Source organism: Triticum dicoccoides, chromosome 6B (genome assembly GCF_002162155.2).
Source record: "Triticum dicoccoides isolate Atlit2015 ecotype Zavitan chromosome 6B, WEW_v2.0, whole genome shotgun sequence".
Taxonomy (NCBI): domain Eukaryota; kingdom Viridiplantae; phylum Streptophyta; class Magnoliopsida; order Poales; family Poaceae; genus Triticum; species Triticum dicoccoides.
In genome coordinates, this window is record NC_041391.1 from 673641572 (window position 1) to 673652407 (window position 10836).

The window sequence follows — 10836 nt, forward strand, 5'->3', positions numbered from 1 at the left end:
TTCCACCAGTTCCACCACCTGGCAGGTGATTTCAATCATCTAAACAAGGCACTAGTTGCTCTTCTGCCAAAGAAAGATGGCGCTGAAACAATTGCAGATTATCGCCCAATCAGCTTAATTCACTTTGTGGCCAAGCTCATTGCAAAGGTGCTGCAGCTCAGACTATCGCAGGTGATGGAGTGTGACGCCTGGATAATTAAGCTATAGTAATTCCCTGTTAATGATGCCACACCATCATGATTACTGTTGTTAAACTCGCGTTGGTTTGAATCCGGTCCAAGTTCAAATTTAAATTAAAGTCAAAAATAAAAGTTTTCAAACATAAACCTAAAATGTTCAAAGTGTGGAAAATAATCTACGGTTATTTCTCATGTTGGAACCAACCTCTTTTGGATTCCCAAAGTGCCCTTAGAATTTTATTTAGTGGGCCAACAATCGATAATTTGACGTCTTCAATTTGTAAAAATAGTTGAACACTCCCAAATGCTTTGAAACTTTTTGTGGCAACCCAGCATATTGCGCCGTATTTTTTGTGCCAAGTTTTGTTTTAAACAAAACTCGGTTAGTAGCTCAGATATAATAAAATGTAGGATTAAATAAATGAAAAAGGAAATTCAAAGATTTAAAAAGAAAAGAAAAACCCCACAACCCCATGCCTTGGCCCAACAGGTTCAGCTGGCCCACTCTAACCCCTCGCTCCTGTTCCGTGTACCTCGGGCGCGTCCGACCGAGCGCCCGCTCGTGCTCATCCCCGTTGAACCTCCCTCACCGACGATGGCCAGGAGGATAAGACCTCCATCGAGCCACCCCCCCTCCCAAGATATTTTCTTCCCCTGCCTCCACCCACTTCCACATGCCCCAGATCCACTTCCCCTCCTCTCCCTCCCCCGCTCACTTCTCCTCCAGCACGCCCCGACCGGTCTTGTGGTTGCCGGCGTGCACCACCACGGCGAGCGCCGCCCCCACTCCCCTTCGATGTGCCCACGACCCGCGCCACCATTGACCACGTTGCGTGCGCTACCGGATCGCAACCGAAGAGGAACACCACTGCCGCCTGTGTCTTTGTCCCCAACTACGGCAGCCGCGTCCTCGCCGTCGATCCTCGTCATCTCGTCCACCCCGGCCCCGTACGAGCTCGCCACCGACCTCCCCTCGGTGAGCAGTGCTGATCCCCTTCCTTTCTCCCTAGTTTCCGTCGACGTAGCCGTCACCCAACTCCTCCCGAGGCCGCGCTCAAAGCTCTGCTTCCGGCGCGAGCGCACGCCCCTGGCTGCGCCTCGCCTTGTCCGGCCGCTCCCTTCGACCGCCCCGCCTATCGTCGCCCTTGCACGTCCGCGCCCATCCCTGCTGCCCCACGCAGCCACCTGTGCCTCGCCCGTGGTCACCCCCACGCTGGTCACGCCCAGCACGCATGTTCGGCCCCGTAACCGCTCGAGCCTGCTGCTCGCCTCCGTCCCCATCGTCGGCCGCCGCTCACGCCCACCGGTGCCCACGCCCTGAAGGAAATATGCCCTAAAGGCAATAATAAAGTTAATATTTATTTCCTTATTAGATGATAAATGTTTATTATTCATGCTAGAATTGTATTAACCGGAAACATAATACATGTGTGAATACATAGACAAACATAGTGTCACTAGTATGCCTCTACTTGACTAGCTCGTTAATCAAAGATGGTTAAGTTTCCTAACTATAGACATGAGTCTTCATTTGATTAACGGGATCACATCATTTGGAGAATGATGTGATTGACTTGACCCATTCCGTTAGCTTAGCACTTGATCATTTAGTATGTTGCTATTGCTTTCTTCATGACTTATACATGTTCCTATGACTATGAGATTATGCAACTCCCCTTTACCGGAGGAACACTTTGTGTGCTACCAAATGTCACAACGTAACTTGGTGATTATAAAGGAGCTCTACAGGTGTCTCCGAAGGGACATGTTGAGTTGGCGTATTTCAAGATTAGGATTTGTAACTCCGATTGTCGGAGAGGTATCTCTGGGACCTTTCGGTAATGCATGTCACTATAAGCCTTGCAAGCAATGTGACTAATGAGTTTGTTGCGGGATGATGCAATACATAACGAGTAAAGAGACTTGCCGATAACGAGATTGAACTAGGTATTGTGATACCGACGATCGAATCTCGGGCAAGTAACATACCGATCAGAAAGGGAACAACGTATGTTGTTATGCGGTTTGACCGATAAAGATCTTCGTAGAATATGTGGGAGCCAATATGAGCATCCAGGTTCCACTATTGGTTATTGACCGGAGATGTGTCTCGGTCATGTCTACATAGTTCTCGAACCCGTACGGTCCGCACGCTTAAAGTTCGGTGACGATCGGTATTATGAGTTTATGCGTTTTGATGTACCGAATGTAGTTCGGAGTCCCGGATGAGAACGGGGAGATGACTAGGAGTCTCGAAATGGTCGAGACGTAAAGATCGATATACTGGACGACTATATTCGGACTTCAGAAAGGTTCCGAGTGATTCGGGTATTTTTCGGAGTACCAGAGAGTTACGGGAATTCATCGGGGAGTCCATGGGCCTTATTGAGCCATACGTGAATAGAGGAGAGAGGCCAAAAGGAAGAAGGCATGTGCCCCCCCTCTTGTCCGAATTGGACAAAGGGTGCATCCCCCTTTTCCTTTTCCTTCTGCCTCTCCCCCTCTTTCCTTCTCTCCTACTCTGGAAAGGAAAGGGGAATCCTACTAGGACTTGGGAGTCCTAGTAGGACTCCTCACCCTGGGCGCGCCCTCCTCCTAGGCCGGCCGCCTCCCCCTTGCTCCTTTATATACGGGGGCAGGGGGGCACCTCTAGACACAACAATTGATCATTGATCTCTTAGCCGTGTGCGGTGCCCCCCTCCACCATATTCCACCTCGGTAATATCGTAGCGGTGCTTAGGCGAAGCCCTGCGTCTGTAGCATCATAAACACAGTAACCACGCTGTCGTGCTGACGGAACTCTCCCGCAAAGCTCTGCTGGATCGGAGTTCGTCGGACGTCATCGAGCTGAACGTGTGTTGAACTTGGAGGTTCCATACGTTCAGTACTTGATCGGTCGGATCATGAAGACGTACGACTACATCAACCGCGTTGTGCTAACGCTTCTGCTTTTGGTCTACGAGGGTACATGGACAACACTCTCCCCTCTCGTTGCTATGCATCGCCATGATCTTGTGTGTGTGTAGGAATTTTTTTGAAATTACTACGTTCCCTAACAATGGCATCCGAGCCTGGTTTTATGCGTAGATGTTATGTGCACAAGTAGAACACAAGTGAGTTGTGGGCGATACAAGTCATACTGCTTACCAGCATGTCATACTTTGGTTCGGCGGTATTGTTGGATGAAGCGGCTCGGACCGACATTAGGCGTACGCTTACGCGATACTGGTTCTACCGACGTGCTTTGCACATAGGTGGCTGGCGGGTGTCAGTTTCTCCAACTTTAGTTGAACCGTGTGTAGAGACGCCCGGTCCTTGACAAGGTTAAAACAGCACTAACTTGACAAACTATCATTGTGGTTTTGATGCATAGGTAAGAACGGTTCTTGCTCAGCCCGTAGCAGCCACGTAAAACTTGCAACAACAAAGTAGAGGACGTCTAACTTGTTTTTGCAGGGCATGTTGTGCTGTGATATGGGCAAGACGTGTGATGCTATATTTTATTGTATGAGATGATCATGTAACCAAGTTATTGGCAACTGGCAGGAGCCATATGGTTGTCGCTTTATTGTATGCAATGCAATCGCCCTTTAATTGCTTTACTTTATCACTAAGCGGTAGCGATAGTCGTAGAAGCAATAGTTGGCGAGACGACAACGATGCTACAATGAAGATCAAGGTGTCGTGCCGGTGACGATGTGGTCATGACGGTGCTTCGGAGATGGAGATCACAAGCACAAGATGATGATGGCCATATCATATCACTTATGTTGATTGCGTGTGATGTTTATCCTTTATGCATCTTATTTTGCTTTGATTGATGGTAGCATTATAAGATGATCTCTCACTAAATTTCAAGGTATAAGTGTTCTCCCTGAGTATGCACCGTCGCGAAAGTTCTTCGTGCTGAGACACCACGTGATGATTGGGTGTGATAGGCTCTACGTTCAAATACAACGGGTGCAAAACAGTTGCACACGCGGAATACTCAGGTTAAACTTGACGAGCCTAGCATATACAGATATGGCCTGGAACACTGAGACCAAAACTTCGAGCGTGAATCATATAGTAGATATGATCAACATAGTGATGTTCACCATTGAAAACTACTCCATCTCACGTGATGATCGGACATGGTTTAGTTGATTTGGATCACATGATCACTTAGATGATTAGAGGGATGTCTATCTAAGTGGGAGTTCTTAAGTAATATGATTAATTGAACTTTAATTTATCATGAACTAAGTCCTGGTAGTATTTTGCAAATTATGTTGTAGATCAATAGCTCGCATTGTTGCTTTCATATGTTTATTTTGATATGTTCCTAGAGAAAACTGGGTTGAAAGATGTTAGTAGCAATGATGCGGATTGGATCTGTGATCTGAGGATTGTCCTCATTGCTGCATAGAAGAATTATGTCCTTGATGCACCGCTAGGTGACAGACCTATTGCAGGAGCAGATGCAGACGTTATGAATGTTTGACAAAGCTTGGTATGATGACTACTTAATAGTTTAGTGCACCATGCTTTACGTCTTAGAACCGGGACTTCAAAAATGTTTTGAACGCCACGGAGCATATAAGATGTTCCGAGAGTTGAAATTGATATTTTATACTCATTCCCGTGTCGAAAGGTATGAGACCTTTAACAAGTTCTATAGCTAAAAGATGGAGGAGAATAGCTCAAGCAGTGATCATGTTCTCAGATTGTCTGGGTACTACAATCGCTTAAATCAAGTGGGAGTTAATCTTCCAGATAAGATAGTGATTGATAGAGTTCTCTAGTCACCTTCACCAAGTTACTGGAACTTCGTGATGAACTATAATATGCAAGGGATGACGAAAACGATTCCCGAGCTCTTCGTGATGCTGAAATTAACGAAGGTAGAAATCAAGAAAAAGCATCAAGTGTTGATGATTGACAAGACCACTAGTTTCAAGAAAAGGGCAAAGGGAAAGAAAGGAAACTTCAAGTAGAATGGCAAGCAAGTTGTCACTCCCATGAAAAAGCCCAAAGCTGGACAAAAACCTGAAACTGAGTGCTTCTACTGCAAAGGAAATGGTCACCGGAAGTGGAAATGCCCTGAATATTTGGTAGATATGAAGGATGGCAAAGTGAACAAGGGTATATTTGATATACAGGTTATTGATGTGTACCTTACTAGTGTTTATAGTAGCCCTAGGGTATTTGATACTTGTTCGGTTGCTAAAAATTTAGTAACTCGAAATAGGAGTTACAGAATAAACAGAGACTAGTTGAGGGTGAAGTGACGATGTATGTTGGAAGTGATTCCAAGATTGATATTATCATCATCGCACACTCCCTATACTTTCGGGATTAGTGTTAAACCTAAATAAATGTTATTTGGTGTTTGCGTTGAGCATGAATATGATTTGATCATGTTTATTGCAATACGGTTATTCATTTAAAGTCAGAGAATAACTGTTGTTCTGTTTACATGAATAAAGCCTTCGATGGTCATACACCCAATGAAAAAAGTTTGATGGATCTCGATCGTAGTGATACACATATTCATAATATTGATGCCAAAAGATGTAAAGTTAATAATGATAGTGCAACTTATTTGTGGCACTATTGTTTGGGTCATATCAGTGTAAAGTGCATGAATAAACTACATAAAGATAAATTTTCGGAATCACTTGGTTATGAATCATTTGATGCTTGCAAACCGTGCCTTTTGGGCAAGATGACTAAAACTCCGTTCTCCGGAAAAATGGAACGAGCTACTAACTTGTTGGAAATAATACATACCGATGTATGCGATCCAATGAGTGTTGATGCTCGTGGCGAGTATCGTTATTATCTGACCTTCTCAAATGATTTGAGCAGATATGAGTATATCTACTTAATGAAGCACAAGTCTGAAACATTTGAAAAGTTCAAAGAATTTCAGAAGTGAAGTGGAGAATCATCGTAACAAGAAAATAAAAGTTTCTACAATCTGATCGTAGAGGAGAATATTTGAGTTATGAGTTTGTCCTTCATTTAAAACAATGTGGAAAAGTTTCACAGCTCATGCCACATGGAACACCACAGTGTAATGGTGTGTCCGAACGTCATAGCCGCACATTATTGGATGTGGTGCGATCTATGATGTATCTTACCGATTTACCACAATCATTTTGGGGTTATGCATTAGAGACAGCTGCATTCACTTTAAATAGGGCACCATCAAAATCCGTTGAGACGACGCCTTATTAACTGTGGTTTGGCAAGAAACCAAAGTTGTAGTATCTTAAAGTTTGGTACTGCGATGCTTATGTTAAAAAGTTTCAACCTGATAAGCTCAAACCCAAATCGGAGAAGTGTGTCTTCATAGAATACCCAAAGGAAACTATTGGGTACACCTTCTATCACAGATCTGAAGGCAAGTTATTCGTTGCTAAGATGGATCCTTTCTAGAGAAGGAGTTTCTCTTGAAAGAAGTGAGTGGGAGGAAAGTAGAGCTTGATAAGGTAATTGTACCTTCTCCCAAATTGGAAAGTAGTTCATCACAGAAATCAGTTCCAGTGATTCCTACACCAATTAGTGAGGAAGTTAATGATGATGATCAAGAAACTTCAGATCAAGTTACTACAGAAACTCCTAGGTCTTCCAGAGTACGGTCCGCACCAGAGTGGTACGGTAATCATATTCTAGAAGTCATGTTACTAAACCATGATGAACCTATGAACTATGAGGAAGCGATGATGAGCCCAGATTCCGTGAAATGGCTTGAAGCCATGAAATCTAAGATGGGATCCATGTATGAGAACAAAGTGTGGACTTCGGTTGACTTGCCCGATGATTAGCAAGCCATTAAGAATAAATGTATCTTCAAGAGGAAAACAAACACTGATAGTAGTGTTACTATCTACAAAGCTCGACTTGTCGAAAAAGGTTTTTGACAAAGTTCAAGGTGTTGACTACGATGAGATTTTCTCACTCGTAGCGATGCTTAAGTCTGTCTGAATCATGTTAGCAATTGCCACATTTTATGAAATCTGGCAAATGGATGTCAAAACTGCATTCCTTAACAGACTTATTAAAGAAGAGTTGTATATGATGCAACCAGAAGATTTTTTCAATCCTAAAGGTGCTAATATAATGTGCAAGCTCCAGCGATCCATCTATGGACAGGTGCAAGCATCTTGGAGTTGGAATATATGCTTTGGTGAGTTGATCAAAGCATATGGTTTTATACAAACTTTTGGAGAAGACTGTATTTACAAGAAAGTGAGTGGGAGCTCTGTAGCATTTCTAAAACTATATGTAGATGACATATTGTTGATTGGAAATGATATAGAAATTCTGGATGGCGTAAAAGGATACTTGAAAAAGAGTTTTTCAAAGAATGACCCCGGTGAAGCTGCTTACATATTGGGCATCAAGATCTATAAGATAGATCAAGACGCTTGATAAGATTTTTCAATGAGTATATACCTTGGCAAGTTTTGAAATAGTTCAAAATGGAACAGTCAATGAAGGAATTCTTGTATGTATTACAAGTTGTAAAGTTGAGTAAGACTCAAAACCCGACCATGGCAGAAAATAGAAATAGAATGAAAAGTCATTCCCTATGCCTCAGTCATAGGTTCTATAAAGTATGCTATGCTGTGTACCGAACCTATTGTATACCTTGCTCTGAGTTTGGCAAGGGAGTACAATTTTTGATCTAGGAGTAGATCACTGGACAGCGGTCAAGAATATCCTTAGTAAGGACTAAGGAAATATTCTCGATTATGGAGGTGATAAAAGAGCCCGTCATAAAGAGTTACATCGGTGCAAGCTTTTACACCGATCCAGATGACTCTAAGTCTCAATATGGATACGTATTGAAAGTGGGAGCAATTAGCTAGAGTAGCTCTGTGCAGAGCATTGTAGACATAGAATATTTGCAAAATACATACGGCTCTGAATGTGATAGACCCGTTGAGTAAACTTCTCTCACGAGAAAAACATGATCATACCTTAGTACTCTTTGGGTGTTAATCACATAGCGATGTGAACTAAATTATTGACTCTAGTAAACCCTTTGGGTGTTGGTCACATGACAATGTGAACTATGGGTGTTAATCATATACAGATATGAATATTGGTGTTAAATCACATGGCAATGTGAACTAGATTATTGACTCTAGTGCAAGTGGGAGACTGAAGGAAATATGCCCTAGACGCAATAATAAAGTTATTATTTATTTCCTTATTTCATGATAAATGTTTATTATTCTTGCTAGAATTGTATTAACCGGAAACATAATACATGTGTGAATACATAGACAAACATAGTGTCACTAGTATGCCTCTACTTGACTAGCTCGTTTATCAAAGATGGTTAAGTTTCCTAACCATAGACATGAGTTGTCATTTGATTAATGGGATCACATCATTAGGAGAATGATGTGATTGACTTGACCCATTCCGTTAGCTTAGCACTTGATCATTTAGTATGTTGCTATTGCTTTCTTCATGACTCATACATGTTCCTATGACTATGAGATTATGCAACTCCCATTTACCGGAGGAACACTTTGTGTGCTACCAAATGTCACAATGTAACTGGGTGATTATAAAGGAGCTCTATAGGTGTCTCTGAAGGTACATGTTGAGTTGGCATATTTCAAGATTAGGATTTGTCACTCCAATTGTTGGAGAGGTATCTCTGGGCCCTCTCGGTAATGCACATCACTATAAGCCTTGCAAGCAATGTGACTAATGAGTTATTTGCGGGATGATGGATTACATAACGAGTAAAGAGACTTGCCGGTAACGATATTGAACTAGGTATTGAGATACCGACGATCGAATCTCGGGCAAGTAACATACCGATGACAAAGGGAACAACGTATGTTGTTATGCGGTTTGACCGATAAAGATCTTCGTATAATACGTGGGAGCCAATATGAGCATCTAGGTTCCGCTATTGGTTATTGACCGGAGATGTGTCTCGGTCATGTCTACATAGTTCTTGAACCCGTATGGTCCGCACACTTAAAGTTCGGTGACAATCGGTATTATGAGTTTATGCGTTTTGATGTACCAAAGGTAGTTCGGAGTCCCGGATGGTCGAGACGTAAAGATCGATATATTGTATGACTATATTCAGACTTCAGAAAGGTTCCGAGTGATTCGGGTATTTTTCTGAGTACCGGAGAGTTACGAGAATTCGCCGGGGAGTATATGGGCCCTATTGGGCCATACGGGAATAGAGGAGAGAGGCCAAAAGGAAGAAGGCGTGCGCCCCCCCCCCCCTCTGGTCCAAATTGGACAAAGGGTGCAGCCCCCTTTTCCTTCTCCCTCTCCCCCTCTTTCCTTCTCTCCTACTCTGGAAAGGAAAGGAGAATCCTACTAGGACTTGGGAGTGCTAGTAGTACTCCCCACCCTTGGCGCGCCCTCCTCCTAGGCCGGCCGCCTCCCCCCTTGCTCCTTTATATACGGGGGCGGGTGGGCACCTCTAGACACAACAATTGATCATTGATCTCTTAGCCGTGTGTGGTGCCCCCCTCCACCATATTCCACCTCGGTAAATCATAGCGGTGCTTAGGCCAAGCCCTGCGTCGGTAGCATCATAAACACCATCATCACGCCGTCGTGCTGACGGAACTCTCCCGCAAAGCTCTGCTGGATCGGAGTTCGTGGGACGTCATCGAGCTGAACGTGTGCTGTACTCGGAGTTGCCGTGTGTTCGGTACTTGATCGGTCGGATCGTGAAGACTTACGACTACATCAACCGCATTGTGCTAATGCTTCCTCTTTTGGTCTACGAGGGTACGTGGACAACACTCCCCTCTCGTTGCTATGCATCGCCATGATCTTGCGTGTGCGTAGGAAAGTTTTGAAATTACTACGTTCCCCAACGCGGCCCACTCCCGCGCTCGCCTGCGCCGCTCCCCAGCGCCGCCCCGCCGTGGCCCTGCTAGGCATAGTCCCAATCGGTCGGCCTCGCCCCTCCGCCCCGACGGGTGCCGTCACCTGCGCCCAGCACCCGTTTGCCCGACCCATTGGCCCCTATGCCTATGACAAACGGGGCCCAGCCCCTGGATAAGAACCCAAAAAATGTGTAAATAAAAAAATGTATATAATATTAATGAAATAAATGAATATTGATTAATTAATTAGTTTAATTAACTTAACTTCATTAACCTGATTAGTTACCTAATTAATTAGTTAATTAGTTAGTAGTCAATGACAGGGTGGCCCCACACCCCTGTTGACCAGTCAAAGTTGACTGGTCAACTAGGACCCCCTGGACCCACATGTCACCCTCTGTTACACTAATGTGTACATAGATCTGGGTGCACCTAGCATTTACTCACTATTTTCGAATCAAATTAAATTGCAGAATATCATTAAATCTTCGGAAAATCATAGAAATTAAACCGTAGCTCGGATCGAAAAACTTTCTGCATGAAAGTTGCTCAAAACAACGAGACGAATCCGAATGCGCAGTCCGTTCGTCTGTCACATGCCCCTATCATAGCAAACATGCAACCTTTCCCTTCTGTTTCATCCGTCCAAAAATGCCTAACTCTGGGAAAACTTCCTGGATGTTATCACCCTTCGTCGATATTGTGTAGCATCGCGTTAGAACACGTCTAGCTCTGCATGTTGTCCTGTTATGCTCTTGCTTGCGATGTATTTATTGTTTTCTCCCCCC